Below are 27,848 nucleotides of genomic sequence, written 5' to 3'. Positions count from 1 at the left end.
GGCAATTAGAGTGAGGTGTTTTCTTCCTGCATTATTCATGGGACAGGTATGCTACATCATACGCTCCAGCGCGTCACTTTGCCCGTGTGGTCTTTGCACTGATATTAATGCCGCTGTGCACAGGCACCAATCAATCCCACTGCCGTTAACCTCCAAGCCTTCCAGTTGCCCATATCCTCTCTGCTCACCCTGGGGAAATAATACGACTCGCTTCTGCAAAAGCGCTCCCAAAGGTGGGTTTGCCGCAACCTGGGAGCCTTTTCAGAGATGCTCATTTCGCATGCTCCTGGAGGCTGCCTGTCGTTTGCTCTTTCAGGTTAACTCCACACAATTCCACACAATCATTTCATCCATAAAATACAGGCAAGGAGCTTTGTGATGATGTGAAACTGCATGATATCACAGGAAACTCAGTTACTATAATGAAAACTCTCTGATGGTGATACAATCCCATCTCCCCAAAATCAAATAGACTTAATAAAGTACTACAGGGAAGCCATGCACCTGCTCACAGCTCTTTATCCAATAAAACAGCGTGTTCAGAAGGAAAAAAAGCAGAGTGTTTGTACCTGCAAGTAGTCCTATCACCCTCCCTTATGAACAACAGCAGCAATACTTGTTTCATGAACAAATGAGCTGCAGTTGATAGAGCAGTGTCATTTCATCGAGAACTTGCACAAGGCAAGGTAATTAGAGCGAGTTCATATCAATCTACTACCACGTCTTGGAATCAATTTCGAACAAAGCTGTTTCATTACTTTCCTCAAAACAGCGCTGAGAGAGATGCTGTGAGTACACTCGCCCACAGCAAAAACACAGCTACAGCAAACTCAGGCCTTCCGTTCCAAGAAAAGAGCCGCATTTCTGCAGACTCTACACATACGACACAAACCCCAACGTCTGAATAATTCTTCTTATTCCAAAATGTAGACTTTTATATTTTATGTGGTCACGACCTTTTTTTTTTTGTTTTACCCACAACACCACTGGGCCTAACCTTTCTTACTGCAAATAATGAAGAAAATCAACGTTAGACCAAAGCTTGCACCCTGTGCACCGGCCGGACGCAACCGCACGCTGAACAATTTAAAGCACAGAGTCACACTGAGGAGCTTAAGGGCGGCCTGCTAGTGCGTTCTGCCCAGAGGAGTGTCAAACCTTGGCACGACAAAGCAAAAAAAAAAAGCACTACCCCCCCAGGAGGTGTGGGGAGGGGGCAGTGGGAGAAGGGCACTGTGAAGGCCAAATCCCACCCCCACACTTGTTCACTTCAGTCCCTGCGGGGGGGGGGGGGGTGCAGAGACTGCAGAGAACATGAAGCAGTGTGTAAAATGTGAATGTCACTGGGGGGGACCACAGAGAGAGAGGGGAGAACACGCCCCCCCCCCCCCCCCCATCTCGACGGCTGATATTAACAGTAATTATGACATACTGCAGTGCTCCGGAGCACGGCTGAGAGAGAGGGACGCAGAGTCTTTCATTCAAATAACACTGCTGTTAATGATAATTACAGCACAAAGAAGGCTTTCACTCACACCTCTCAACACAGGATGGCATTTCTCATAAAAATAATGGTGTGGTGAAAATTTTCAATAAAATGCCTGTCGCAGTAGGGCTGGCTCCCACTGATTCTCAGCTTGTTAAGGCATCAGTCTCCCTTGCTTATATATATGCTGTTTTTGCTTCCTTCTATATTCATGACCTGATGAGGACTGACCTTCCTTATGAACCCTTTTTGCTGATAAAATGGCAGTGTAGCAGTGGTAAGGAGCAGGGCTTGTTACCTAAGGGTTGTTGGTTCAATTCCCAGTTACTGCATTGCTGCTGTACCCTTTGGCAAGGTACTTAACCAAGAATTGCCTCGGCTGTATAAATGGATAACATAAAAACTGTAACCTTTGTAAGTCGTCTGCTAAATGAGGACAATGTAGAATGTCAACATTTTCCCATTTATCTCCTTTACACAATGTGCATCCTTGGTCCCTGTCCTTACATCTGCTGGCCTTCATATTCCAGCTAGAAAAACATCACAGGCCTTCAAACAACTGCTGCCTTTACCAAATGTTTTAACAGCATGCCTCTGTGACACAATATTCACTGTTCAAACCATGTCCATGACCTGTCCAGGCCAACCTGGCTGTAGCACAATGCATCTCCAGAGTAGCCCAGCCAGAAATGATGGTACGGTATCCGTCTAACAGGCTTCTACGTTCTATCATCTGTTATTCATAACTTTCAATTTTTCCCTTCCGTAAACACTAATGCGCTGTCACATCGAATCCGCGAAGCGCGGCCCTCACGGCGCTTTCGCGGTGAAGAGAGAGTCATCACGGACGACCTTAACCAGGAGCCAAAACGACTCAAGCCCTCCTCCCAGAACAGCTCAATCGAGTGAATGTCTAACACATGCAACCCGGGTGACGCGCGCTCGATTCACACTGAGAAAAAACACGGAGCTCTTCCTCCATGGCTAATATGTTTCAGTCAGGTGACCTCTGCAAAGTTGCATCGGGCACGGAGGCCTTGACTGGCAGGCCGTTCGGCCAAACTGTCATTCTGAACCGGACATTCCCACTGTACAGTGGCGATGTACACAACCTTGCCAAGGACAAACTCTTCATTTTTTTTTTTTTTGAACCTTTGAATGAGGCACAGAATTCCTCCAGGAGGTAACAACATGGGGAAAATATCAGATTTAAATAAGGAGATTATCTTTGGTCAGAAACAGGCACAAGAAAAGACAGAATATAACACAAAATATAAGACCGAGTGCAGCTCTGGCTGGTACAGTGAGCAGCTTGAGTGAGCCGTCCAACTGATGCCCAGCTCTGCTCATAATGCGCTATTCATGGGGTCTCTGAGCCTGATGTTACGCTCCATTTCCATGCGCTACATACTGAAAGAGGCCAGTACCGACCGCCCAAAGCACCCTTAAAAGACGCCTCACCTCTCCTCAGAGTCCCCTCCTCAGACAGGAGCTGTGTGTGGAGGAACAGGAGCAGAGAAGCCAGGGGGTTCACTGAATCAGAAATCACACCCACCAGGACAGTAATGCTGCCGAGTGGCTCAGTGATTAAAGCTGGCCCTGAGTGCAACCTGAGATCCACGTCCCGGGTGCAATCCCTGCTGTGTGATCAACTGACGGTGACTGAGAGCCCACAGCAGGGGCAGGGGAGGATATACTGGCTGTTTAACTCACCCTACAATTCATCAGGCGACTACAAGTTGCATGGATGACATCAGTGGAGTAGTGTCTATTCTCCAATGCGCACCCACTCCACTATAGTCTGCAGCAGTACTTACAGTGGCAAAACAACAGCTGTTGGCTGCATGGGAGTGTATGGGAGGAACACGTGAGAGTGTGCGCGCGTGCGATTCCAGAGGTTGTTGCGGTGAGAGAACTGGTGATTCCAAAACAGTGTTGCGAAACAAGGAAAAAAAGCATTAAAAAAACTTGCAGATATGACTGCCGGAGGGCATGACACACTTTGCAACTCTTGGATGGAATGTGAAACACGGGAAAATGTCCGCACATAAAATTGCCCCACAACCTAGAGAGTGATCATCATCACACTAACAACAATAACACACTAATCCCAATAACAAGGGTAAATCCAGGGAAGAGACAGATTCCTAAAAGGTGCAACAATATACACTCCAACCGAAACACCAACAGAAATGATCTAGACCTATATAATACCTATGCAATTCAGTCTTACTCAGCAGTGCCTCATCTAGGAATCAACCAGGCAACCTTCTGGTTCTAAGCCCAGAAGCATAACCGCCACATTGCATTTCCAATCTGCTGAGAGGGCTGGTGCTATAAAAACTACGCCGGGCCGAGAACAAAAAAAAGGGGGGGGGAGTGAGCTGCGTGTTCACTCCCCCCCCCTGCGTTTTTACGTCTCAACAGAAAGCGCTTTGTTTCGGCAGCACATTTAGCTTTTCATAAATACCCGCCATTTCATGTTATCGGTCTTAGGGGAGCAAAATATTTCCTTTGTATCAACAACACAGAGGGAGGAATGTGCAGCTGTGAGGCTGTGTAAATTCAGGCAGGGTTTGGCCGAGCGCGCTGCAGGGGGAGAGCACACAAACGGGACGATACGAGCCCCTCTCCTGCCAACAGCCCTTTAACATGGCCACCGCCTGGTGCTTTATATATATGTATATGACCCTTAGCACGGCAGTCATAACTGACTTTATACTTTTTTTTTTTAACATGTCACCATCTTAGAGCACTGAGAGAGCAACCTAAATTACAGGTTATTTGGGGTTCTGCTTACTAGCTGGAAAGTATGTGAGGATGAGGAAAGAATTCCTGCTGAGGTCCTCTGTGCTTGACACATCGCTAGCACAGTCCTGCCCTGATGCCCTGCACTCTCCCCACCTGCTGCAAGTTTTCAGCTGCTTTGCTCTACAGATACTCTTACCCAAATAAACTTAATCATACACACTTGCACAGGTGGCAGTGTAGCATAGTTGTAAGGAGCAGGGCTTGTAACTGAAAGGTTGCTGGTTCGATTCCCTGCTGGAGCACTGCTGCGGTACCTTTGGGCAAGGTACTTAACCCAGAATTGCCTTGGCTCTATAAATGGATAACATGTAAAAACTGTAACTTATGTAAGCCGCTCTGGACAACACTTCAACATTTTCCTTAGTTTTTCCTTTATTATTAAATACCCCTGGGCAAGGTACTTAACCAAGAATTGCCTCAGTAAATATTCAGCTGTATAAATGCATAACATGTACAGATTGGAATCTACCCAGTCGCTCTGGATAAGATTGTCCGCTATGACAATAATGTAATTTCACTATTCACTCTCATTTAAATATTAGCCTTTTCTAAAGCAATTAAGGTTATGTCCCTTAATTAACGGCGAAGCTTCATCTCAATGTGAGCCCAGCGCTAACCGCTAATCAAGCACTGATCAGCAGTACTGACCCTTCTGTTCCTCAGAGCTCGCCCAGTTTGAAATCAAAGCCTCCTTTTCCCCTCAGCTTTCCTCTTCACATTAACGTGCTCGTATCGTTACCCGTTACTCACTCCGCAGGTTCACGGCGACCGGCGGGCAGGGTTTCGATCACCGGCAGCAGGCCGTAACAGAGGGCCGCCACGGGTATCTCTGCTGCTGAGTTTTATGGGAAAGTATTTCACATGTAAGTGAAAACACCAGAGGAGAGCGGAGGCCGGGTTTTAATGAGGTACAGGATGAGAGCAAGTAACAGCACTGGAAAGGAAAGGACCGTTCACTCAAGCAGCTCCTGAGGACATTAGCGCTCTCAGTGCCGCTTGTAGACCTGTTTGGGTGCCCGGCCTACTTTCGCCTCTCGAGTTCAGCACCTCACACGCCCCTGAGGAGATGACTCCAACAGGAGGAAATGATTATTAGTCCCAGGCGTGCTGTACAGAGAGAAACCGCTTTAAGAAGCTGTAAATGTATGATAAACAGATCAAGGCCGTGTGATAAAGGTGGGGAACGGAAACGGCGTGAGGCACCGGGACCCATCACGCATCACATCCTGTCAAGTCACCCTACGCCATGCCCAGCTCAGCGCTGATGGCGGCGTGAGTCATCTGACTCCCTATCATCTCCACCACAGAGGGAAGAGATTTCCCCACCTTGACAATCATTACACATTGTCCATTCATACACCTGGATATTTACTGAGACAATTACCTTGCCCAAGGGTAAGGTAGCAGTGCCATAGTGGGCAATCAAACCTGCAACCTCTCAGGTACGAGCTCTGAGCCTCGCCACTATGCTACAGCAGCAACGGTCTCACGTACAGAGCTGGCGGTAATAAAACGCGCCTGTCCTTTCAGCGCCGGTGAGGCTGGGAGAACGGCGTTCCAATGCGGCCGCCCAATTCAGCCGCGGCATGACTGCACCGAGGAGGGCTGTTTCACCGCACAAAAATCCATTGTCCGGCTAATCTTCCAAAGAGCTGACACGCTTTGTGCTGCGCGTTATCTCCCACAGCCCAGGATGCGACCGTCCGCTCAGGAATGAGCCCTTTCAGAAACATATCTCCCCATCCAGTGAAATCAGCAATGAATTACCTAACCAAAAATGCCACCCGCCCCCCGCCTCACCCCCACCACCCGTAACCATGGCAGCATATTTAAATAAATAAGGGACTAACCTAATTTCTAAGGCATGGATGTGCCTCGCCTTCTCAAAATCCATATGTTGCGGCATTTATCATGTTCAGAGCTTAATGGCCAGCTCATGTTAGACTGGGATTCTGTTTCTATATTACCCAATCCCAATGAACTGACTGTGGTTGAGTGTCGCCTTTCTGATTTTTTCGGGCCAGGTCCTATGCATTGGCAGCATTGTACATCTTTACTTCCCTCAAAACTAAACCCCCTGTTGCAGTTTTTCAAGCATGAAATGCACCTCATTTTAGCCTAGCGCATTGGTTAGCTGACTAGACAAAACCATCCTAGTGATGAAATGGGAACAGAATAGGCTGTACTTCTCTGGAGACCACAACTTGTAGTTATACTGAGGAACAAACTCATTATCTTCAGACCGAATGAGGAAAATAATTTAAAAGATTTAAAAGAAAAAAATAATAGAAATTTAATGGAAAGTGATCAAACATAATTATGAATGGCTCAAAGTCTCCTCTGAGGTGACAAGCTAGCATAGTGCCATAACTGTCAGGGGAGGAAAGCTATAGGCTACAATCTCACTTTTTTCCAGTGTAAAACTCAAAAACACTTTGCTCTGTACATTCTACCTGTATCTGTAGCAGCTGGCCTTCTGTGAATGAGAAAGACCTTTTTCAGACCCATTAAATTTCAGTGACTGGGTCATTGTTTTAAGGGCATCTTACTTTACCGCTATATCCTGTGGGAGACTTCGAGGTGGTAATCATGACAGGGCTTATTACCTAACACGGGTTCTATTGGGCAAGAACAAAAACGCCTCGTATACCCCAGGTCGTAAAGATAAGTACCTGTTTACGGACACGCCCACTGTCACATTAAGCAATGGACAGAGACTCCCATGTGGTTCTGTGTGTGGGCACCTCGCAGTTTGGGATTGGCTGGTCGCTCTTCACAGAACGTGACACAAGCAGAATCTTGATGGAGTTCCAATTCCCTAATCCTTGGGTCTTGCACGATATGAAAATGGCTCGTTTTTTAAATGGCTCTTTCAGGCAATCTTTGAAATTGAAAGCTTACCTTATCATTTTAAAATGGCTCTTTAATGCAATCACTGACACTGAAAGCATGCCTTATCCTTTGCAGGTAGTATTTACATTCACTGCTCTGTCCCTGAAAAGACTGAATGAAAAGGCATGCTTCCCTACAGGCCCTAATGACTGGAGGGAGCCAGACACAGGACTTGTTTGCAGGAGATCTAAATGCCTGCTTAATGGGAGCCTGGAAGTGTAAAGAAAGAACAAAAGAGCACAACAGGGGATCATTAAAAAACATGATTTACACTTGCCTTACACAGAGAAACTGTTTGCCCATTTGACTTTTAAATTCACCCTGCGCAGCTGCCTTGATGAATTGGGTGACGATGTCAGGCTTTGTGGAAAGTGAAGCCTCCGAAACTCTACAGATCAACAGCAATTAACCTAGCAGGGGTTTAAACCTTGGACTGCTATAGGGCCTCAAACATTAGAACTGGATAGGATGCTCCTTGTCTCACAGTTAAGGAACAGCCACTCCAGTTCATATGAATGGCTAGCTCCACTGACCCGAAATGGATGTGATGCATCGGGACACCCACTCCTAACACATCCCCAACACAATGAAGTCTCTGACTAATTCCATGTGAAACAGTCGCAACGCACAGTGCGGCTCCAGCTCGGCGTGTCATGCAATTACCATGGACAAATGCAACTGCACCTACAATTCACATTATGAAGACTGAACTTTGAAACCGTTTATCACCGTTTACAAGCGACTTCTCTCCAGGTTTGGGTGGCAGCCGTGGGAGAGAACAGCATTAGTCACTCTGATTCCGCCCAACACACCGTGCCTCCCCAAAGAGCAATGTGCACATTTTAAATTCCATTAAAAAAGGGGGGATTATCGCCGAAATACTGGCATTTGAAAGCACAAGGAAAAGTACCCATTTCATATGAATCGAACTTCATCATAAGGTCACCGTCAGCTCAGCCATGCAGTAGACAGTGTGTGTGCTTACAGACAAAAACAAAACCCAGGAAGGACTTCTGACCGGTGCACTGTTCAAATGATGTCACATCCTGTTCATCGAAATCAGCTGATAAAACAAGATTTAAAAAAAAGACACATCACAAACTGGGCATGTGCAGGCTTCTGAGACAGAGGGGTAAAAAGCAACATTTGTTTCAGCCAGACAAGCGATGCTTTCTTCATCTAATGCTGAAATACCTCACACAAGGAGCAGAACATGGCAGCCGATTAATTAACGACACCGAAAGTGCAGCAGTGAAACAGGTCTGGGAGGACAGTGTGCCCTTGAAGAGGGATACAATGACACTCATTACTGATGTGGCACTGCTGTTGAACCTCACCTTTGCTTCATCCCCTACCTCACACACCGAGGCTAGCGCTGTTGTCTACCGCACGGTGCCGCACGCACGTCGGGACCATCCCCGGACGCTCCACAAAGAGGTGTTTGTTTCAGGGAATTCTGGCCCAATGCAGAGCCCCGGCCGCATGCGAAATCTCGGTGATTTAAGTGAATTCCTTCAATAGATGTCAGCTGGTGCAGACAGGCTGGCGGAGAGTAACGAGTTTCACGAGGTGCATGCTCACTCAGCCACAGAGATCCACTGCTCTGTGCAAGGGAGCGCCCCACAGGCACACAATACATACACACAGGAATAACAACACGCGCGGGATCTACACTCAGAGATGTCAACACAAGTGAAATCTCCTTCCAGAAATATCAACACAAAACAAAATATATCATTCATATTTCCCTCCAGATACATAATCTACATTGCTTAAGAGGCAGACGACCAGGTCCACACACAGAGAGTCACAACAGGCTAAACCGGGGAGAGAATCAGGAAAGGATCAGTGGAAACCACAGAGTATCCGCACCTGGCAGAACCAGTCAGACAAAAGCTGGAGTGGAAAACTGTTCACTAGCCTTCCACGGCTTACACACCCACTGTAACTATACACCGGGTCAAAGGGAGAATTTAACACCCGTGTTCCCTCTGTGACTAATGTCTGTGTGGACATCAGTGTAGGATTAGTGTGACACTATGCAAACAGTGACCTGCTCTTTACAGAGCTTCCCACAGAACCTTGACCCGGGCGAAAATCGAAGCCTTTTAATAAAGTGCTTGGGCCTGTTGAGTTGCATTGTGGAGCAGAACGCCGAATCACTGAAAACGTCAGGCTTCAGCCCATATCTTCTAAATGTTGCACCAACACTGACATTTGCTTCAGAAGAAGCCTTCCAGCCTTTCCGCTTGACCGTGCAAAATGTCGAATTATCACTGAAATGGAGCCAAGGAGGTTTATCGAATGCCTGTTAATTACGGGCCCTGACCAGGAAGGCTCTATTGGAAAACGCATCTTAATGAACGCAGTTGAGACAGCTGTGGAATGAGCCCTGCATGCCGTCTGACAGGCAAGGCCTCTTAATCCCAGCAGATAAAAGTTCACCGTGCCAGTTATTCCAGCTGTAAAAGGTTATGCCCCCCTGGATACGGTTAAAACAGAATATAATGCAAATAGGTCAACAGAAGATTTGAGCGTCTGATAGGGACATGTTGAAAAACAGAGCGTGTGATGCAAATTACATCACGTTATGCGAAATGAAACCCCCCAAAAAACTGTTCCACTTCTCTTTTGCTCATAATAGTAAAGGGTGCAGTACTCTCTGTTGACAGAATAATGAAGGGATCATAGCCTGTGACTCATCTCAGAGAAAACAAAAGAAAAAACCTTAAGTCGTTTTCCCTGTAAAAACGAAAGAAAGATCCCAAAACTGGCCCAGAAACCTGTGGGACATCCTCTGCGCCGATTCATACTTCATGTCTGTGCCCAGGTGAAATGTGAAACAAGGGATTAAAGGGATAAAAAAAGGTCTCGGGTTTCGTAACAGCGCTGCCTGCTCGAGCCGCCGGGCTGCGCTGTACACGATGGCGGGGTTGGTGCCGTGCGGCGGGACTCGGACCGCCAGCTCCGTGCCGGAGGTGCAGCCCTGGCCTCGTTACAGTTGGATCGGACCAGGAACACGCCCACCCCCCTCTTCCAGTGCCATACGGTGGCGTGTCCTCTGAGCATCGCTGCGCTGTGCAACCCCCCCCCCCCAGGCCAGCCAGCCAGATCTGCCTTTCCAAGCATTAAGAAATGAATCACCACCATCTTAACCATTTCACCCCTGTTTTTATCTGCACTGACTGGATGGTCCTGTTCCTGGTTTTTCTGGGCATAGGCCAAAGTGCTGCAGAGCAGGACGTCTTCAGCAGCAAGCCCTGCTGTAACGCACCCTCGCGGACCGGCACACGGAGTCAGGAGTTGTGCTCAAAGGCCACATTTTGGCTGGAGAGGTACCTTTTAAACTTTCTAAAGGATTCACAGGAATTTTCATTGAAAAAACAGCATTCCCACAGCAAGTCAGATGTGCTGTCCTTAATACAGCATCAATGGACTATTTGTCATGCCTTGAATGCAGACATGACCTGTGCAAAGGAAACCAACATTTGCAACACCTATCTAGTGTCTTCTCAATTTATCTCAAAAACTGTTTGCTAATTAATAAATGAATAAAACCTACAAAAACCTACAAACTTGATGACATTTTGACATAAAAATAGTTGAGATTATTTAATATGCAAATCTGCACAGCATTTAGTCACAAAAATACTTAATTTATCCAAGAATCACAGCAACATGCTCAGCATTTTGCTTAAAAAGCATGACATTATTTATCATTATTATTTAAATCTCTGAGTTTTACTTCTCGACTGAAAGCAGCTTCCAGGGGATCAAGCAATCAAATTTTATGCTCTTCCACGTGAAATGTTACCATCAGATAGGTTTAGGAGCAAAATAAATCTAACTACTTTCAGACTGTCTTGGAAAGCCGTGGAAACACCCAACCCAAAGCTGAGAATTTCCGAATAATCGGCCCATTTTTGTGCTCCGTCGGCAAAACTGGGGCGTTTCGCCGAACAAGTCAGCGATAAAGCTTAATTTCTGAAAGTGTTGGCTAAAAACGCACAGCCAGGCTAAAATCTCCCTTTTTTAAGTGGAGCGAACCGAGGTCCCGCTGGGCGAAGGCAGCGCCGTTTCCGATGTAAATCGACACGCCTTAGCGCTCAACAGGCGTCTCCCCCAATGTGTCCAAACATGCGCTGCTTTCGTTCTTACGCCTGGGGTTGGGTAAACCTCAGACCAGGGCGCAAATTTGGCGAGTCTGAGTGGTTTAAAAAATACATCTAAAACGATAGAAAAGGCAGTAAAATCTAGATGCATTCCCCCCCGCCACACACAAAAAGGAACTCTCAAACTTTTAAGAAAAGCCATTCCAGGCACTAATCCGTGGCGAGCCAGCTACCAGTCAGATGAGGGCTGGATCCTTACCACGCAGAAGAGTGCAATTACGCTGAATTTTCCAGCATTGGGCAGTCTCAAAGCGCAAATATATACGTTAGACCACAAATGTATAACGTGTGCGCGTATGTCTGCGATCTACAAAATAAGTTACAGGCTAATGACAGTCCGTGGTTACACCGCTGATTTGACGATTAGCATGAGGATACATATTTCTACATGGGTATCACACAGTGTCCCCTGCAATAGAGTACCAGGATTAACACTGTAAATATTTAAAAATCATAAACCATCATAGACCCTCTCGGGTAATGCAGACAAATCATGGGGTAAGCGTGTTTTCCCCGCCCCTACAGACTGTAACATTCTTCAGATTCCTGCACAACACACCTGTCTCTGCATTTACTTCGGTAACACTGCGATCTGTCCGTCAGTGTTACAATGTAACCGTTACCGATTCCGAAATAACTAGAAACAGTCCAATCGGAAAACTGCCCTCGACGCACCTTGAGCGCGTTCAAAGTTGCCATCAGAAGAGATGAACATGCATCATTACATGTCAGACGCCACAGTGAAGGTCTCTCAAAGGTGTTGCGGTAACGTTAGCTAGCTAAGTCACACGGGAAAGATCGCTCGCGTTAGGATCTTCGACCCGTGCGTCCACCGGCTAAGCAAAACGTTTCGGTTTCTGCAAATGTGCCCAACAGGCAATCTAGCCGAATGGAAACTATCCAAAGGAAACTGTAGCTAAGTACGAGAACGGCGTACGAGGTACACGCGTACCATAAGAACTAGCAAGGTAGATGCTGGAGTAGTTTGCCGTAATTTTTTAAAAAATCAAACCAGTCCTTACCGTGAGGAGGAATTCTATCGCAGGCTGTGTGATCTGACGAAGAACTCCATCGGAAGATAAAGCTTCACCGTTCAGCGAATAGTTCTCATAGAAACCCTGACCTTGTCCCGCACGTACATCAGGCTAACTCGTCTCCATGGTTGGAGGCGAGGTTGCTGCTCTCCGCGGCGCTTCCACTCAGGAGTATGAGGATGTATGACGTCACCCAGCCGTGGCTTTGCAGCTCCTGACTCCATTGGGCATTGGCGAAGAAGTTGGGATTTTCATTGGAGGGTCTTATTGTAAATTTGACCAATGAAAGGGGAAATCTCTGTTTCCTTGGTTACAAATTTTGTCAACCAACAGGGTTTGCGCGAAGAGGGAAGCCATAATAAGATAATTAAATGGCGTATCATTAACACGGTACTTTACGGTAGCCTCGCACAGGATCCATGTGTAAATTATCCGGACGCTATATACAGTATCCGTGATACGTGTGCTACACATGCTCCACCTACAGCAACACTATGTACTTACGATTCAAAGGTTAAAAAGTCGAAGTGGAATGTATTTAAGCGGAATGTTAAAAAAAAAACAAATACGGAGAGAGAGTTGGATTTAAATTTAATTTGTAAGCCACTACCTTGCATGCCCCTTTTGATGTTCTGTTAAGAGCTTACAGTGCTGATCGGGATGCACTTTGAGCGGAATTAGCATGCAGACAGGGAAATCCTGTAAAATATCAGCCACCTGTTTAGCTACACAGGCAGCTTAATTGTGGACGGGGTTGAAAGCCAGACAATTTTTTTTTTCGTATTTTACTTATTTTTTAAAACGGGGGCGGGGGTCGCACACTAAAACCCAAACACAAGTGCGTATTGCATAGTTCAATAGATCAATGATTTTAAAGCGCAGATTCCTGCACACGGTGTCCGTCTCCGGCGGCTTCAAACGCGCAAGTATTTACTGCCTTTGCCAAATTTATAATGAGAAGAGGCATGTCTACCTGTGTGTCACTGGTAGAAGTGCTCCGTCAGCAACCCAAATCCTTTCATCATGATTACAGAGAGGGGGGCGGGGCTATAAAATCTTTACCCCCCGAGGGGGTCTGCCGAGTGCACGGGGCAATTATCCTTCCTATGGCAAGGGGGTCATTAAACATGGAGGTATAGCTCACCAGCACCGAGGTAATGGGAAGGTCAACTCAAGCTGAAACAGGTTTTTATCTGTCACCTGTCATTAAAGGAAAGACCTGTAACACATGGTCTTTAAATGACGTAACACAGTCGTATAAAATTGTTCAGCAGTTGTATAAGTTGTCCAGTCATGAATCTGAAATTGCATTTATAGTTCTTACTGCACTGTGAATGTGTATTTCCAGACTAAAACCACAGGTCTAGGTCAAATTAGTGAAATCGCCTCCAGAGATTCACCTGTAGAGCTGATCTTTGAAACTCTGATCATAACATACTAATGTACGATTTCTTGGATTGAGGACACAGCAACAGCTCAACAGCGAGAATTCAAGCCCGGGGCATGGTGGGTATCAGATCTACCCATAACCCACCAACTTTTTCTGCAGCTGCATAGTATTTCATAAATTCCCATAATTCGTGCCATAAATTCGTGATGAGATGTACATTGTTTGAGCCCAAATACGCACATAGCTACATATTATTTATCTCTGTAGTATATTGTGTTACAGAACAATATCATTGCTAAGATGCAGAGTAAAGAAAGTGTCCTTGTGCGACTATGCGATGGTGTAGATGGAGTTAAAAGGGCTATTATCTCCAGCGGCTCAGAACAGGAATGGCGTGTATGTCCATTCTCATTCCGCTCAGACAGCTTATATTATTTTCATTCAGCCGCACATTCCACGCGCGGGCTTATCTTAACTGACATGTCTAAATGGAATCATTAATTCAACGCTGTGCGGAAAAACCTCAGGACCGTACCATGTGGAGGGCGAGGACAACGGTGCAGGTAATAGTAAAATGCAGGGAGAATTAATGAACACACTCGTCAAGCCATTTCCCATGACTTTAACCCGGTGCTAAACTAACGGAAATATTAAATCACCAAGACATTTCACTGTTGATTTTTCACAGTACTTCTACATTAGAGCCAGCTCTGAGTTAAATTCCCATAGTTTGGCAGCAAGAGCAGTTCAAAGAAACTTTTAATGTTTGAGAAAGTAGGATATATTGTGGTTAATGCTATATTTCAATTACTAACACTACTGCAATTTCAGAAATAGTGATAATAATAATGGTAATAATAATAATAATATAGTGCCTATGAGCAGAAGAGACCTGTGCATATTCACAAAAAACCCCAAAGTTGAAAACATTAACTCTGAACCTTTAATCACTGCTGAGTGCCATCATCTGAAGATTTAGATGGTATTATACTCCTATTAGTGGCCCAGTTTCAGTCTTTATCGCTCACAGCCGCTTTGTGTGTACTATTCCTGAAGTAAATGTTTTGTTTTTTTTTCCCCCAGAAAGAATTCAGAACAAACAACTTTAACAATTCCTCTGTAGATGAAAAAACAAAACAGACTAAACGAAATGCATTCTCGCGCGGCGCTATCTGAATCATGAGCGAATGTCACCATGAGTGACAGAACCCATTTATTCCTACATGCATACCTCTCACGGACCCTGTCGTCCTGGGGGTGGCTGGTTTAGTGCTGCGGCCGTGTGTTTTTTTTTCCGCCTCGGTGCTTCTTGCTTTTGTTGTCATCAGGAGTAAGATCCCCTGAGACTGGGTAACAGCGTAACAGTCAGCCATTAAACACCGTGCTTAACACTTTAAGGCCCTTGTTTTCTTCCTTGCTTGTCGTCCCCCTCTTGACGTTTGCTACAGTTGGCACGGGAAAAAAACTGACCCTGCAAAATCTGGACGGCTTACAGAAGTGCAAAACTCGTGGTGCTTCACCAGGAGTCAGGGGCCAAAAGGCAACAGCAAATGCCAGAAGTCTCAGTGCTGAACACAATAACCACGCGGAAAGCACAGCTCTCCATCTAACAGTGCTCCTAATGTGTCTGTTGAAAAGTCAAAAGACCCATGAAACATGTTTACAGTCTTTGGAATTCTGATATGTCATGGATGATTGACATGAGGATATTTTAATGTCTGGGGCAAACTGATGCCCTTCTATACAGTGGAAGGAAAGACGGTGAATCTTGATGGCAGTAATATTCCTGTTGGCAGAATTTGTTTTCTGTTTGATGGTCTACTGATCCACAGCTTCACTCTTCTGCTCTTGAAGTGTCCAACAGCAGTTACCAACAACATTTTCTGAGTGACGGAGTAAGCAATCAGACCTGCATATTAATGGCCTGGCTGACATATTTAATAAGATACACAGATGCTCACAAACAGCAAGGAGCAAATGCATGGTGCCACAGAAAAAAATTCTTATTTATGCAGAGGAAATGACTGAAATTATTGCCTACACTATTGGGTGAGTTCTAGAAAAATTGATTTCATGCTGTCAATTGTCACAGTAGTGGAAGATTTATTATTTTTCTTTTCCACAAAGACACATTTATAAAAAATAATAGGAAGGGTAAAAATATGCCTCAAAATGTGAAAGCATTATTATCCACTGACCAATTTCCCAGAGATTTAGAATAAGCGTGTTTTGATGGCGCTGATACACATTTTGGTAGTGATAGGTATATGGAACACAGAGATATTCGATATTTCATTCTGTTGCTGAGGGTGGAGAGTGTAGGGAGAAGATAGAGGGAGGTATTTGATGAGTCATGTCTGAGACCTGAGCCTTGTAGCATTGTGCGCTGAACATCTCTCATTAAACCTGAATGTCATGTGATCACAGTCGGTAATAATGCTGCATGCCCCACACAGGCAACATAGACTTGATGTGCCATTTAGCCTTTGTGTTTTCTTTTAAATGAATTCCTTTGTTATGCCTACCCGTACAGGATGAATAATCCTACACTGCAGTATATTTACATTTTTAAATAAGTACTGGAACCTCGTATTTAACTGAGTATGTTTTGTAGTTGCATTTCTTCCTACAGGGAACAAAAAAACTTAAAAATAATGTGATTATCTACACCTATTAATCATGGCCAGATTGTTCAATTTCAGCCTTGCTTTTGGGAGCCATGTGGTTTTCTTGTTCTCAGAGGCCATTAACACCATAGATCTGTTGTAATGAATGTCTGTGAGCACCGCTGCTAAAGAGTTCTCCAGCACAGTAACTGCCTGAAATACATAAAAATAAACCACAAAACAAATTGTCAAGTAAGGGTAAATTAGGATTCCAAGGCTGCAGGGGTCTTTATTGCTGGACTGCCGAACATATAATTTCCATTTATTTATAAGCTGTGTGTCTTTTTAAGCAATAGATTAGCTGAATGCAAATTAACAAGTTCATTTGCGATTCATTTGAGATTCAAGATGCTAACAAACCGTAACTGCATTTGGTTTTTTTGCAGAATTTATTTCAGGTTTACCTTTCATATTGGTCCACGTGTCTTTATACCAAAAAACTTTTGGCAGCCAGGTGCTGTAGTGGTAAGGAACAGGCATCACATCTGAAAGGTTGCTTCAATTTCCAGCTGGGCCACTGCTGCTGTACACTTTGGCAAGGTACTTAACTTGTATTGCCGTAATAAATATTCAGCTGTGTACATGGGCAACATGTAAAATGTATGTAAAATGTTAAGCTGTATAAGCTGCTCATGGTTAAAACATGGGTTTAGCAAATACAATGCAATGTAATATTGTGATCTTTCAGCATTGTGAGAAAAGTATTTCTATTATACAATTATCTGTCTAAAAATTTGTTTTTGTTATTATTTTTCCCGTATGTTCTTGTGTAATGCCAAGCAACAGATTTTCAAAATGATATTTTCAAGAACCTTTTTTTTTTTTGCAGAAACAAAACAAAAAGGAGGGTTGTGAATGCGTTCATTCACCTTGTGAATACTGAGTGTAAATGGAATTAGCCTGCTGCCTTGTTCACACGAACATGGCCTTTTCAAAGACCTTGTGGAGTAAATTGTATTATGAAACAGTAATGGCACTTATATATCTAATACTTATTCTTCAAATATTAAAAAAAAAAACACAACAGCAACAACAACCAAAAAAAAAAAAATCACATAAAAATAAATAAATATACTGACAGTTTAAATATTCATAGGGTCTTCAAATGAATGAGCTGTAAAGCTGTTTGAAGTCTGAAGTCTCTCGTATCCTAGCTCCCAACACTTTGAGACGTTAACCCTCGGGGCAAAGGGGATTATGCTTGTAGACCTGCAGTTGTTCTAATTGGTAAATTGAGGCAGCGGCGTTTTGGTGCCTCTTTACCGTTGCCTCTGGCTTGCTCCACCTCAGCTTTCTGCATAGACTAGATAAGGCGGTTAGTGTTCACACGCTTTGGCCCTATGATAGACAGGCTTGCTATTAGTCTCTAATGATTTTACTAATCAAAAAAAAAAAGGAAGAAACTCACTGCAAGAGCTGATCTGATTGGCTGTTGAATTAGACAGCTTGAGTGTCATGGATGTCAGAGCCTCAGATCTCAGCAGGGAGCCCCCCCCCGATAAGATCCGGCCTACCAGCACGCAGCACATAGGGAAAAAGCAGCCCTCAGAGTGGACCCGCACCACACACGGGAAGTTAAAACAAAAGAGGAGCCAGGGTGTTTGGAGTATTTGTGAAAGGTTTGTGAATATTCTGAAACCGTTTTTTCCTTCTCCTTTGTGCAAACAAATTGGTATGCATACAATTCAAACGCTATAAATATTTTTTTTATAAGATTTGGATACTTGTCAGGTGAGATTTTGACCATTGTTGAGATACACTCTTACATTGTGGGGTGTTTTACATATTTTCGTCTTGGTGCCCTTTGCAAATTTGAGGGAAGGCTGCATTAAAATGTATACCAGAATATTTTGCCTAAAAACTTGGTTCCCCCCCTCTGCAGTGCTCAGGCTGTATCAAAAATGCACATATCACACCGCTAATGACGCACAGCAGGTTCCCCAGGCTATAAAAAATGATTAAGTAAACAATAGATGGTAACAATCCCAGACTGGCCTTCACAATCTCGATACCTCAGCCTGAGAGAACGTTTGTAATCAGAACTGAAAAAAAAAGTTGTTCTCAGGTAAAACCAAATACATCTGAAGGAACTGGAGCAGATTTGCTGTTGGGGAAGAAGTTCTCCTTAATGCACGGTTCATTAGTTTCGGTGCAAAACATTCTGCTGATGAGCATGCACGCTAAGGTCAATTCTCGCTTCTCCTGACCTAAGAACATGCTCACAACAGAAGTGTTACAGTTTTTTGCAATTGCTAAGACACAAGAACTGGTACTTGTGGCACAATTATTGAAACCACTAGCTCATGTAGACTCAGATGCACATCGAAGACGGGATGGACTGTAATTGCAATATGCTGTATTTTGTTTACAATACAGTAACTTCGTGTTCATGTCATCTTCAGTTTAAGTAATTTTGTCTCACACTGTTATGAGTATATGAGTATTGAGAATAAATAAATTTGTTTGTTTCCCCATTGCATTTGTGTTCATCGTCTATCTTTACAGCATGCTACAAATGAAAATGCCAAAGACTCTAGATAATAGTGTTTTATACTTAGCACATCAGTGTGCAGTTGGCACGTGGAAAGCACTATTTATTTGGTGTGTGTGTTTAAATTTGTGATGCAAAAATACCATTTTTAGAAGAGTTTATATAGTTTTGAATGAAGTGTTTGCTTTTGCAAGAGATGTAATATATTTTGTATTTTGTGTATATGTTTTTGTGTGTAGAGTTTCGACAAAGTGGGCCCTAGTTTCAGAAATTGTGTTTTAGCAACAGTAAAAAACTGTAATAAGATGCGGTTTGGCAAATTCATGCTGTTTCTCTTTCTGCTGTGGCCCCAGGGGAGGTCTCTGTCCTGAACAGCAGATTCATGTTGCTAATGTTGAAGGATCTCAATGGTACTGTTGAAGTGGTAATGTTGAAGCATCTCAATGGTACTGAGGATGCCTAATTTTGTAGAATATCTCAAGTTAATGTCCTTAGATGAAGTTTGCCTGCCAGACTGCTTTGGCCAGTGCATGTTGCAGTAAACATTTAATGCATCATTTTCCTGGCAAGGTAACAACTGCCTCAGTAGTCCTAACATTTTGATAATGAACTCTGCAGTGGAAATGGTATTTTCAGCTTCTATTGAAAAAAATAAGTGTGCAGCAGTAAATTAAACTCATGGAGGTGAATGACCCTGAAATTTGATGGATGTTTTTGGATTGCACTTTTCCTTTAACCCTGATTTTTAATGCCACAAATGGATTGCTTCTCCGCTCAAACCCCTTTCATATTCATATCCAGCAGTGACACAGGTGTGGCAAGTTCCTACAAAGTTCCACAAGCTTCTGCTGATCTCCAGGCAACGGAACCATGATGCATAATAGCAGCTACAGGATTTTATTTTTAGATAATTACAAGGTGTAAATAAATGTGATCATCATGGTTTTTTGACAAACATGCATTTAGTTGTTAAATATATGCCATCGCTGTGTGCTACGGTGCAATGAGAGGAAAATCGTATATTTTAATTTATTCATGCAAAGGACATTGATCAGGCATTCTTATTCTTCTGATCAATCACCCGTCTATAATTATCTATTAAGAGTATGGCTATATTTTTAGGCAGCTCCATTTACATTACACTATTGTCATTTAGCTTATCCAGAGCGACTTACACAGGTTACAGGTTTAGCCATTTACACAGCTGGATATTTACAGAGGTAGTTCTGGGTTAAGTACCTTGCCCAAGGGTACAGCTGCAGTGCCCCAGCGGGGAATTGAACCAGCAACCTCTTGGTTGTGAGACAGGCTCCTCACCACTATGTTACGCTGCTGCCCTTATTTTACAAATGTGACCACGAAGAGGCTACATGAGGCAAAGGGGACCAATCAGAGGCTACTGATGAGGCAGGGCTGAGACCTGTAGAAACAGTGAATAGTTATTGGCTCAAATGGTCTTAGTATACCCACCTCCAACAGCCCAACCAAGCCTTCAGTAAATTAAATTACATTCATTTAGCAGACACTCTTATCCAGAGTGACCTCCAGTACAATAGAACAGAAGTGTATCCATTCAAGCTGAATGAGCAATAGTGTTAGACCAGGCTAACAACACTCCCAGACCGGTGAGTGTGAGTTTAACACTATTCAAGCCCTACCACAAGTTGTGCAACCAGGCTAGACAAGGGAAGCCAAGATGCTACCATCAGCCACTACAAAAAAAAAAAAAACAGAAGCTGAGCCACGGTCCTGTGGGTTACGGAGGGAGCAGTGGTGAAACCCTAAACTATGCTGTCCCCTGACTGTCAGTGTGACCCTTACAGACAGAGTCCTGAGGTTCGGGGGGGTGTGGCTACCTGAGAGTGATTTGGTCTGTTCCGTCTCCCTCTCGAAACCGAGCGGGCATGTCAGTCAAACCGCGGAGCTGCTGGTGTCCTGTGTCCCGATGCAGGAAGGGCAGCGCTGGCTGTGGGGTGTGTCCTTGCTCTGTGGATAATGGCTGCACTCGAGTACTCCAAGGTTAATGGTGTGCACAGGCTGTGGCTCCCGTTGTGGATGTGTGCTGCAGAGAAATCACCGAAGCCGATGACAGTGCAAACTACTGCTACAAGGACCTGAACTTGTTTCTATAGTTACCACTTTACCACCATTTAAAATGACTAATAAACCAAGCCTAATAAGGATGGTGTACTTTACTGGTAGCATATCATCGTTTCTGATACATCAAGAAAAGGTAGAAGAGTCTCAAAGTTTTTTTTTGTCCAATTTTAATTGGCTAAATAAACCCCTCCCCTTTCCTCACTTAATACCATGGTGCAAAATGTCAGCCATGCATCACCTGGGTGAGTGTTACACATTAGTGGGGATTTCAATGAGATCAATAAAATGTGTTGCATAGATGCAATCCATAATTACTTTGGACACAAAATGGAAGCCAAAAGGACTCATTATCTTCTTCAGAGCCAGTAATTTTAGCGAGACAGGGAGGTCCTCCAGCATGTCTGTCTAAGGTGTATCACACTACCTGATGGATTTCCCATAACCCCCTGAGCCTAGTACTCCTGCAGTCGAGAAATGACCTGGGAGATGTTTCTTCCTTCTTTTTGAGAGCTATGGAGCGGGATGCATTGTACTTTGTATTAATAATCTTTCATTAATTGCAAAATCGATGCGCTGCTTTCTAAGAAAATAAATGATAGTGATCCAGACAGCCGCTCAGTAGAGGCACCTTAATATTGTAGTTTCCCACAGGGAATCACAAGACCTTGCTGACAGTCTATAATCTTTCATGGCATACAAGGACTATGAATTCATTTGTTGTTCTTTTCTTATTCGAGCTTAGTCCTTGCATCTCTCTGCAGAGTACTGCTTTGGCTTCACGTTTTCTATTAAGTTGCTTAATTCACAGTATTCATTATTCAACACAGAGCCAAGTACATGCTGCTGGTGTTATCACAAACAAAGAATAGCTAGCAGACACTAGCAAACTTAACTTAGAAATAACTTAGAAAAAAAAATCAGAGTAATTCACCCACTACATCCATGTATCTCTTACGCTTGGGATGGACGCCATTAGAAATGTACTTTTCAAGAGCCTGCCGTTTGGCACAGGTCCTGGTGGTGGTGTTAGAAACATAATGAAGTTTCCGCTCCTGCCTTAATTACCTTTCGGCTCCTGGAGGTTCTTTCAGGAGCGAGGAAGGAATGGTGAGATTAAGTGAAGGGAGGAGGGATATCTCTGGAACAGGACTGTGTCTGGGGATAAACAGAAATGTTCTTTCAGCTGGTTTGAGCTGTGACAGTCTCCCACTGCCGAACCCCCCTGCCCAGATCCATTCACTTCTGTAAGCCCGAGAGCCGCGGCACCATGCGGGCAGTTTCTGCTGTTTTTCTGCTCTCGCACTTCACCACACAATGACTTCATGAGAACGCTCCATGTGCTTTGAAATCGGAAGAAAAGTTAATCGGTGTGGGAAATTCTGTGCGAAGAAGAAGATCTTTCATTCTGCTTTGAGAAACTCAGACAAGCATGTCAATCTAATTGTTTTGTCAATGCTATTAGATTTAAAAAAAAAAATTCAAAAGAGAATCCACTTTGCGGAATGTGCTAAAAAACACGCAAGATAATGACCAATGCAATCCTCTGTACTGTCACATTGACTGCATGGTTTTCTGCATAGTTTTTGGTCTGGGGAGCATCTTCATATTACCCTGTATTATCAGTTACTGCATATATAAGCTATGCAGCATGAAGTAGCCAGTGTTTATGATCATACAGCCATATGTTATTATGTACTGTCAGTACTTAGGCCCCCTAACTGTTGTTTTGGTGTTTCTCCCTGTCTGTCAGTGTCATCCATGTGCTTTTGTTTACAGTTCCCATGTGTTCCTGCCCCGCCCTGCTCTCCACCCTGTCCCCACCCACCTGATTACCTGATCGCCTCCACCTGCCTGCCTGCCAACCTGCATCCCATCTCCTCGTCAGCCCAGCCCTTTATATTCCCTGCTTGTCGCTTTATTGTTGCCAGTTTGTCTCAGTTGTTGTCTGTTTTGTACCTGCCTGACTATTCGCTGTTGTTGCTTTCGACTCCTGCCTGACTTCTGACCTCGTCCCTGCCTGCCGCCCTTGATTACCTGATCGGCCTGCCTTACCCGGTTTACCCAGCCTGTTCCTGTTTTTTGATCCCTGCTCTGCCTTCGGACCGCCTGCCTGGTTTTTACCCTGCCTGTTCTGCCATTACGCTTTTGTCCTACGATTCCAATAAACTACTTGGAACCTGAGCACGTGTGGTCTGCGTCTGAGTCCATGCCTGAGCCCTGACATACACAGTACCTCACAAGAGGATTACACACGGATTCATTATTTACATGAATGGCTCTTATGCTTTGTGACATCCTTATGCTGATGGCACAGACAGTAAAAAGGGAACCACCGCTGAGGATATCATTCAGTGGCGTGAGAGTAAAATTCATCATGTGAGATCTATTTCTGGAGCCCATCACCCTGTTACGTCATGCCGTCAGAATTCATCGTTTACATTCAGTCACTGGGTTGCAATGAAGCCTTTCTCATAGATTAGGCTGTCTCATATTTTGCTTTTAAATTGCTTCCCTCTTTGACGCCGGTCCCTCTCCTGTCTGCAGTTATGATGTATGAAATATTAGACAAAGATTATTTGAGTTATGCGGGAGGTGCAAGATTAAAAATGACTGCTGCAGCAGTCACTTCAGGTTTTCTTTGATGTTTCACAACAGAATAATTGCCATGGGGACGGAAGAAAAAATTGTGGGATGCTGGGGAACTGTCTGTTTCACGAACAGCAGTGTCTCCCCCTCAGCAAAGCATAAAACACACAGAGATGGAAAAGCAATGTGACAACAAATTAGCTGCACGGATTCTCCTCAGCGATCAAACAGGCAGGAGGTGTGGTGAGAACTAAGCTGGGCTGGTACAGGGTTCAACAAGCGCAGCGATATTTAAAGTGCCATTCCAATAAGACGTTTCCTCACTCGCATCTCATGGCACAAATTAAACTGGAGCTGAAGAAAGCTGTGGAAGCGTGGGCCAAAGGTTCGAACGCTTTAAGATCCCTCTAAAAGACACTGAAGAAACACCCCGAGACACACTGTGATCCTGTTCAGTTCCTCTTTTCCCTCTTACGAGGAAAAAAATGCCGCTCTGTTTTCAATCTGAGTTACAAGCGCCTTACTTTGAAGGTATCATCTGATCGTTTTGATGATTTGATGTAATAAACCTGTACAAGTTGAGAGAGAAAGAGAAAGTGACAGAGACAAAGAGAAAGAGAGCAATAGAGAGAGAGACAGAGAGAGAGAGAGAGAGAGAGAGAGAGAGAGAGATGGATAGAGGTGGTTCCTAGCCATGGCAGAATGGATGACTGGAATTACAGACAGTGGGTATGAAGTGTGTAACAATTGAAAGCACATCTGTGTCACTGCCTGGAGTGTGAGTGTGCGTATGCGAACGCAGCCACAAGGAGAGTGGTTTTCTGCATGAGGTGCTCGGGGCGCCCTGTTGAAATGGAATATCAATCTGCCCTTTCCGGCTCTCTCTGTGAAAATAGAGTATCAATTTGCCGTTACCTGTTCTCTGTGAGGGGCTATGAAATCGGAGTACCAATTTGCTGTTACCTGTTGTCTGTGAGGGCCTATAAAAATGAAGTATAAATCCATGAATGCTGCACTGTACCATTCCACGAAAGGCCTATTTGCAGAAGGGGATTTATCCTTGACACAAAAAGAAAGCACATTTTGAGTATGAAAAACATTGTAATAATGAAGCAAGCAAAGGATTAGTATATGTTTATAAATCATTTTTACTGGATTATTATTATTGGATTATTACTTGAATGCACATAATAATCTTTTATATATAATATTAATATATATTGGGCTGGCCAGGTAGACTGACTGCTGTCTACAGGATATGGCCAGACAGACTGCCTGCTCTGTGGCCAGGTAGAATGTTTTACCCACATCCAATCAGACAGATGATAAGATCTCAAACTCTGTCTGGAAGCTGTAGTGGCTTACTGAGGACTCTGTAATGACTGCTGTGGCTGATGGCAGCTGTAGATTTCAGCCTTTTCAATAGAGATCAGGGGGCCAGAGTCTTAAAGAGAGTCACAAACAGGACACACAACACAAACTGCAAACTCATTTCAGAATCGTTAAATCAGAACCATTAAACTACCCAATGCTTTTAAATGGCATTCACATTTGGATAAAAAAGTGAAAATAAAATAACAACACACTGGGAATTTAAAAACAATATATTGACAAGACAATGATCACAGGGTCTGCAAAGAACACGGGTAACATGTTCAACTAATTTGTCAAATTCACATTCAAACCACATAGCACCGACTGAGAAACATTAGGCCTTTTTACTGGGCATTACTGCACTGCAAAAAATCTGAATCTCACCAAGCATATTTGTCTCTTTTCAAGTCAAAATATCTCTTTACACTTAATATAAGACACAGTCACCAAATAAGCAAAATTTCCTTGAGCTACAAGGAATTGTTTTTAGATGGTGCATCTTGAATATCTGTGTATTTCCACTAGTTCCATTGGCAGATTTTTTCACTTATTACTAGCAAAAAACACCTTGTATTAATTATTTTATTTCTTATTTTTGAAGGGCTATTTTTTTGCAGTGTGGCCTTGTGAGATCCAGCTCTGACAGGTCTTAGAACTTCCTATGGTAATTAATCTGAAACGGTATCAGTCTGGAACTATTCAAAACCCAGAAAATGATGGGCAGCTATTTTCCCAGATCCGTGGAGAGACAGTCTGTTTAAGAGGTCAAACCGGTCAGACTGCTGATCACACTGACACACTCTAATCTATCTGTTCTTTGATATCTAACTTCAATTAATGCTCCACAGTGCACAGTTACAAATATAAAGACCTAGATCTTTCTTTCTTCAGAGTCCAAACACTTTTGAGTGCGTTTCCTCCTCATGTTTGGCAAGGAGAGGAACACAGGTTCAGGTCTTGATGAATTAGTGTGATAAACATTACTGCCTATCGCACAGAGTGTAAACGCCTTGGGCTGTGCAGTGCAGGAGACCTTGAAACTCCAGATAAATGACTGCGTTTGCCTTTCGCCTCATCCATGGGGAGACCTGCGGGGACTGACCCTTGTTGGTGGCTGTGAAACACTAGCCACAGGACAAGACAAGAACGGCCACCAAGTTTCTTCAAGGACACACTGACGACGCTATCCTCCTCCGCCACGTCTCTCTGTGAGCTGCTCGGAGCTGCTGGTGGCAGGCTGTGTGTGTGTGTGTGTGTGTGTGTGTGGGGGGGGGGGGGGGGGGGGGGGGGCAATGAAAATGCCAGGAGCAGGTCAGAATGGAATCTTCCTCTCCTGGGCTGTGAATGAGGTGCAGCATTTTTTTAGACCCAGCGAGACCTGTCATTTCAGAATGATGTGCTTGACAGGCCGCAGGATGTGCGCTATCAACCTCGGCGTAGCTGGTGTGGCTACAGCCCCCCCCCCCCCCCCCCCCCAAAAAAAAAAACCCTGACTACCTCATCCTCCCCGTCGCCAGGGTAACCGCCAGGGCACCGCTCTCCCGTCTGTAGGACTCCGGAGTGTCAGCACCAGCTGGGCGCTACACTTTCGGAGAGCGTCTGCTGCTTTACCGCGTCGTCTTCCATTATTCCATTTTAGCTTTGTCTGCTTGTCCCCCCCGCCCCCACCCCGCCGGCAAGATGACCGTTACTGAGAGAGAAGCTGCTCCTGTTATGCCCCAGGCTACACTTGCTGTGCTCAGTTAGGAGCTTCATTGCTGACCGGACCACAGGCATAATAAGAGGGGGCTCAGGCTGGGGGTGGACTGTCACTGTTAACAGCTACATTCCACATATGCCACAGCTTTCACACTCCTAGCGCAATGTGTCTGTGCAAGGAGCTGATATTGAGTAACTGAGGCAAAGCTGGTTAAATATAGCCATATGCTGTTCTCTGCGTTTCTGTAAATGGATCGTATCACCAATCCAGCAATCTCTGTATAATGAAAAACGAAGCAGACCTTGGTCTTTGGCCATGATTTTTACATAAATCTGCATGCAGCGTGCCGCACTCTCAGTGTGGAAGCACTGCCTCTTCGCTGCTGTGCAGTCTGTGTGGTCCGCTCCTGGTGTCCAGTGCTGGAGGACACACCAGAGGCAATGAGTCAGTTCTCCTGAGCTTCACAGGTGTGTTTTCATGTGTGTGTTACCCTGCATCGTCTGCCCGTGTCTGCTTCGCTCTCCGCCCTCAAGCACAGCCGAACATGCCAACCGTACACCTCCGTGACAGGGATTATATAACTGGCGTGTCAATAGTCGTTTTTGTTGCCATGACCACCTCTTGCGCTCCGAAGTGAACCCGACACGGGTCTCTGGCACCTGTATTCCGCCATGCAAATGACTGCACTCCCGCGGAAAATTCGGCTGCATCTCCTGCATAATTCACGCAAGGGCCCCCCCGTTAATTATCACACTCGGCTTAATGGGTCTGTTAAAAATTCTCTGACATTTCCTCCACCTTTGATCACCTTTCGGGGGCTCAGGGATGACGACAGGCGTCCATTAGCTGTGTGGCTTCAGATTCCAGCCGTTTCACGGGAAGCGCTGAAGTCTTGTCTATTTTGAGAGACAGAATGGGAGAAGGCAGAAGCAGCCAGGAGCCAGTGTTAGTATAATAGGCCAGGTGACAGTAGCAAAAGTCTTATTTTTTTACTTTATCTCTCTGACTTCGTATGTGGCAGATTTTACCTGAGCAGGATTTGGGGCACTGTTTGACGCCTAGAATTCTCGTTCTTTGTGAGAAAATTTCTTAAGGTGCTGTGCGGCCATTTTAGTTTTTTTCAGGCTTTTGAATCCCCACAAGTCAT

At 44.5% G+C, this 27,848-nt stretch overlaps 1 protein-coding gene across 4 annotated transcripts in view; it reads right to left on the bottom strand.

Annotated features, from left to right (window-relative positions):
* Nucleotides 1–12,552, bottom strand: part of LOC118785448 (plakophilin-4-like) — a 76,985-nt gene extending 64,433 nt beyond the window's left edge. For all 4 annotated transcript variants that reach the window (XM_036540086.1, XM_036540088.1, XM_036540087.1 and 1 more), the window contains exon 1: nt 12,384–12,552. The gene's annotated coding sequence lies outside the window, so the exon portion shown is untranslated. The remainder of the gene's footprint in view (nt 1–12,383) is intronic.
* Between the last annotated feature and the right edge of the window lie 15,296 nt (nt 12,553–27,848).

Source organism: Megalops cyprinoides, chromosome 11, assembly GCF_013368585.1.
Source record: "Megalops cyprinoides isolate fMegCyp1 chromosome 11, fMegCyp1.pri, whole genome shotgun sequence".
NCBI lineage: Eukaryota > Metazoa > Chordata > Actinopteri > Elopiformes > Megalopidae > Megalops > Megalops cyprinoides.
The sequence above is the reverse complement of the archived record's forward strand: the minus strand, read 5'-3'. Positions and strand labels throughout refer to the sequence as shown.